Source organism: Littorina saxatilis, linkage group LG9 (assembly GCF_037325665.1).
Source record: "Littorina saxatilis isolate snail1 linkage group LG9, US_GU_Lsax_2.0, whole genome shotgun sequence".
NCBI lineage: Eukaryota > Metazoa > Mollusca > Gastropoda > Littorinimorpha > Littorinidae > Littorina > Littorina saxatilis.
Genome location: NC_090253.1, coordinates 26,641,594 through 26,647,593, shown reverse-complemented (window position 1 = coordinate 26,647,593; position 6,000 = coordinate 26,641,594).

Sequence of the window (6,000 nt, the reverse complement as noted above, 5' to 3'; positions counted from 1 at the left end):
TCAGACCTCTTCCCACGGTCTGGTATCATCAGTTAGAATAAGAGTACATTGTCCACCCTAAACTTCTTCCAGCACAGCATCCTAAATGCTAATGAGTTTCACTCTGTGCTCAGCTCTGTTACTGTATGCTGCTTATATCTCATGCTCTATACTTTAATGAATAAACTTAGTGATAGACATTCGTCTGATGTTATACTGGTGTGGCTGAGAGTGTGACCCTACGATAGCCTCCGAATACAAACACCAAACATGTTTGCAATAACAACCGTGTGTATTATTCATGTTACACAGAACGTATACGTGGATGTCTTGCAATCAATCAACAAAGAAAGGGCGAAAAGACTGAAGTGGGCGGATCAAACGGGTTAAGGTTTCTAGTAGTACACCAGACTGATAATCCCAAGAGTAAACCCGATTAGGAACTCCGGGGTCAAATAAGGTCAGCACGACCTGCAAACCCCAGACATGTGTACACAGTGCTTACCTGCTATGTTTCTGCCAGCTTTTTAACGAGAGAGGTGTTTCCAGGTAAGATAAGGTAATGTAAAGTAAGTTCATATAGGTTTGTGAGGTCAAAATAGAGCTGGAAAAAAACCACATAATAGACAATATAACTGTTAAGTTTTTATTAGTTGTGGAAGAGTTGCTTTCCGTTGTTTTTCTTGCTTGTTTTCACTGTAAAGCTGGGGCAATTCAGCTGCATACCCGTGTCATTGTAGGCCAAACACTAGAGAACGGCGTGTCTCTCTACACGCGGCGACGATTCGGGCCCGAGACAGCTGGGGGGAGGGGGGAGGGAGAGATTTGTGCCCGGGAAAAAATATTTGTCCGAAGAAGCAAAATGGTGTTATCTGGTTCCATCGTAGTCTTAGCTTAGAAATTGCCACGTCAGATTTGTTTCTCTCCTTTTTTTTTCTTAAATGGAGGGGGTTACACGTGCGCCCAGTAGTATACCCCTTCCAACCCCCCCCCCCCCCCTCCTCGTCCACCCCCTGTAATGTAGAGGCCGTTTTCATGACCTCATCCTGTTCGCTGCCAGCATCTAATTTTACACAAAGTATTACCTGTGTTTACCTGAATTGACAACTTTCAGTGCATGAATACACCACATACACACACACACACACACACACACACACACACACACACAAGCAAACACACATACATACACACACACAACCACACAACACACACACACAAGCAAACACACATACACACACACACACACACACACACACTCACAATTATGAAACGAAGAAGACAAAAGTATATACAGTACTATGTTTTTTGTTGCATGTCTGTCTCATTATCTTACTGGGTTATTACTGAAAAAAGTAGGAAGAATACATTCTAGTTGCCATTTAATTTAGTATACGTTATAATCATTTAAAGGACTGGAAACGTATGTCACAAAATGGCACACAGATCTGGATAATAACCTGTCTATGATTATAGACATTACCTCCCTTTGTTATTTGAATTTATAATGAATGCTCCGCCTCGCTTAGTTACAATCCAAATATTAGACCTGTGTCTCTTTGCCCATTCGATTACACAGCAGATGTTTTATCGTAGTTTCAGTATGGTAATATAATTATCACTGAGTGATTGCCGTTTGAACCATTCCACCACAGCGGTCGAGTTCTGGGCGACGCTCAACATTTTAGTTGTTAGTTTGTCGACCTCGAGCAGGAATGACTTTTGTCACCCCCCTGTATAGACGCATCACCGTAGCTTGACGCATGAAGAGGATAAAGAGCAGGGGCGGATCCAGGGGGGGTTTCCGGGGTTTCCGGACCACCCCCCAGCCTAAAAAAAAAAATTTAAAAAGAGAAGAAAACGAGTCGCGTAAGGCGAAATTACTACATTTAGTCAAGCTGTGGAACTCACAGAATGAAACTGAACGCACTGCATTTTTTCACAATGACCGTTGTCCGCCGCTCGTGCAAAAGGCAGTGAAATTAACGAGCCTGTTTAGCGCGGTAGTGGTTGCGCTGTGCTGCATAGCACGCTTTTCTGTACCTCTCTTCGTTTTAACTTTCTGAGCGTGTTTTTAATCCAAACATATCATATATATATGTTTTTGGAATCAGGAACCGACAAGGAAGAAGCTGCAACTGTTTTTAAATCGATTTCGGAAATTTAATCTTAATCATAATGTTTATATTTTAATTTTCAGAGCTTGTTTTTAATCCACATATAACATATTTATATGTTTTTGGAATCAGAAAATAATGAAGAATAAGATGAACGTAATTTTGGATCATTTTATAACAAAAGTAGTTTTAATTTCAATTTTCAGATTTGTAATGACCAAAGTCATTGATCAATTGTTAAGCCTCCAAGCTGAAATGCAATACTAAAGTCCGGCCTTTGTTGAAGATTGCTTGGCCAAAATTTCAATCAATTTTATTGAAAAATGAGGGTGTGACAGTGCCGCCTCAACTTTTACAAAAAGCCGGATATGACGTCATCAAAAACATTTATCGAAAAAAATTAAAAAACTCTGGGGATATCATACCCAGGAACTCTCATGTAAAATTTCATAAAGATCGGTCCAGTCGTTTACTCTGAATAGCTGCTCTACACACACATACGCACACACACACACACACACACACACACACATACACCACCGACCCTCGTCTCGAGTCCCCCTCTATGTTAAAACATTTAGTCAAAACTTGACTAAATGTAACAAGTCGCGTAAGGCGAAATTACTACATTTAGTCAAGCTGTGGAACTCAGAATGAAACTGAACTAAACGTAGTCCGCCGCGAGTGCAAAAGGCAGTGAAAGTGACGAGCCTGTTTGGCGCGGCAGCGGTTGCGCTGTGCTTCATAGCACGCTTTACTGTACCTCTCTTCGTTTTAACTTTCTGAGCGTGTTTTTAATCCAAACATATCATATATATATACGTTTTTGATCATAATTTTTATATTTTTAATTTTCAGAGATTGTTTTTAATCCAAATATAACATATGTATATGTTTTTGGAATCAGAAAATGACGAAGGATAAGATGAAATTGTTTTTAGATCGTTTAATGAAAAAATAATTTTAATTACAAGTTTCCGATTTTTAATGACCAAACTCACTCATTAGTTTTTAAGCCACCAAGCTGAAATGCAATACCAAACCCCGGCCTTCGTCGAAGATTGATTTGCCAAAATTTCAATAAATTTAATTGAAAAACAAGAGGCGAAGCCTTCAAGGCTCACGTAAGAAATCGACAAACAGTAACACAAACTCTAACTCCGTCACACACACACACACACAGTACACACATACACACACACACACACACACACACACACACACACACACACACACACACACACACACACACACACACAGAAAGAGCATAGGTGAAACTGTGCAAGAAAGCGAGACACTAGATCTAGATCTGTCTGTCTGCATGTAGCCTACTTACATGGACACGACTGCCAAATAGTCTCGGCCCGCTCAAAATAACAATCACCGAGACTTTCAGTAATTCCATCGCGTGACGTCTAACCCTCGTACGTCATAATGTGACGTCAATGTAATATGACGTCTTCAAATGTTAAAGTTTCTACCACAGACATACATACATACATACGCACGCACGCACAGACAGACAAAAGTTAGCATCGCATAGGCTACACTTACGTGAGCCAATGAGGGTGTGACAGTGCCGCCTCAACTTTTACAAAAAGCCGGATATGACGTCATCAAAGGTATTTATCGAAAAAATGAAAAAAAAACGTCCGGGGATATCATACCCAGGAACTCTCGTGTCAAATTTCATAAAGATCGGCCCAGTAGTTTAGTCTGAATCGTTCTACACGCACACACACACACACACAGACAGACACACACACACACACACACACACATACACCACACCCTCGTCTCGATTCCCCCCCTACGTTAAAACATTTAGTCAAAACTTGACTAAATATAAAAAGAAGAAGACAGACTTGCTTCTCTATCTGTTTGTTTTGGTTTGTGAATCTGTAGTACTGTTCTTCTTTCTGTTCTATCGTCTGTATTCTTCTTTTTTGTCTGCATTGTTTATGTGCCTGAAGAAGACCCTATGGTCGAAACGTTGCTGTTATTTGTTTCGCCTTCTTCGTTCACACGTGATCCAGTATATTATTCTTTGGTCTTTTTACCTTTCTTGCTTATCGATTCTTGATTTTGGAACGCTATCTGCTTCGGACTTCAGAGAGGTATTCGTAAAGGCTGTTCTTAACCAGACGAACCATTGGTTCGCCGAACTAAGGTTCGCGAACCATGGTTTGTGTCTTAACTGGGTGAACTTGTTCGGCAAACTCAAGGACTAGTTCGTCCAGTTAACCTTTGCCGGATGCCGCTTTTGACTACACACTCCCGACGATGCGGGTTTGTCTGAACCCATACATTTGAAAGAGGGTTTTTACCGTTTATTCCTCTAACGACGATGCGGGTTTGTCTGAACCCATACATTTGAAAGAGGGTTTTTACCGTTTATTCCTCTAACGACGATGCGGGTTTGTCTGAACCCATACATTTGAAAGAGGGTTTTTACCGTTTATTTCTCTAACGACGGGGTGGGTTCAGGGAAACCCACAGCGCTACTTCAGTGGTTGCATCGAGTTTCTCCCTTCACCGACCTCTTGCAGGGGAGGGAGAGGGGGAGGGAGAGACTGAGAGAGACTGAGAGACTAAGAAAGAGAGAGAGAGAGAGAGAGACTAAGAAAGAGAGAGAGAGAGACTAAGAAAGAGAGAGAGAGAGACTAAGAATGAGAGAGAGACTAAGAAAGAGAGAGAGAGAGACTAAGAAAGAGAGAGAGAGTCTAAGAAAGAGAGTGAGAGACTAAGAAAGAGAGAGAGAGAGACTAAGAAAGAGAGAGAGGGAGACTAAGAAAGAGAGAGAGAGAGACTAAGAAAGAGAGAGAGACTAAGAAAGAGAGAGAGAGACTAAGAAAGAGAGAGAGACTAAGAAAGAGAGAGAGAGACTAAGAAAGAAAGAGAGAGACTAAGAAAGAGAGAGATAGAGACTAAGAAAGAGAGAGAGAGAGAGATACTAAGAAAGAGAGAGAGAGAGACTAAGAAAGATAGAGAGAGAGACAAATAAAGAGAGAGAGAGAGAGACAGATAAAGAGAGAGAGAGAGAGACTAAGAAAGAGAGAGAGAGACTAAGAAAGAGAGAGAGAGAGAGACTAAGAAAGAGAGGGAGAGAGAGACTAAGAAAGAGAGAGAGAGACTAAGAAAGAGAGAGAGACTAAGAAAGAGAGAGAGAGAGACTAAGAAAGAGAGAGAGAGAGAGACTAAGAAAGAGAGAGAAAGAGAGACTAAGAAAGAGAGAGAGAGAGAGAGAGAGACTAAGAAAGAGAGAGAGAGAGACTAAGAAAGAGAGAGAGAGAGAGACTAAAAAAGAGCTAGAGAGAGAGAGAGAGAGAGAGACTAAGAAAGAGAGAGAGAGACTAAGAAAGAGAGAGAGAGAGACTAAGAAAGAGAGAGAGAGAGACTAAAAAAGAGAGAGAGAGAGACTAAGAAAGAGAGAGAGAGAGACTGAGAAAGAGAGAGAGAAAGAGAGACTAAGAAAGAGAGAGAGACTAAGAGAGAGAGAGAGACTAAGAAAGATAGAGAGAGAGACTAAGAGAGAGAGAGAGAGAGAGAGACTAAGAAAGAGAGAGAAAGAGAGAGAGAGACTAAGAAAGAGAGAGAGAGACTAAGAAAGAGAGAGAGCGAGAGACTAAGAAAGAGAGAGAGAGAGACTAAGAGAGAGAGACTAAGAAAGAGAGAGAGAGAGAGACTAAGAAAGAAAGAGAGAGAGACTAAGAAAGAGAGACAGAGACAGAGACTAAGAGAGAGAGACAGAGAGAGAGACTAAGAGAGAGAGACAGAGAGAGAGAGACAGACAGAGAGAGAGACAGACAGAGAGAGAGAGACAGAGACAGACAGTCAGACAGTCAGATAGACGGATAGACAGACAGACAGACAGACAGAGCAACTGACAACAGACATACAGACA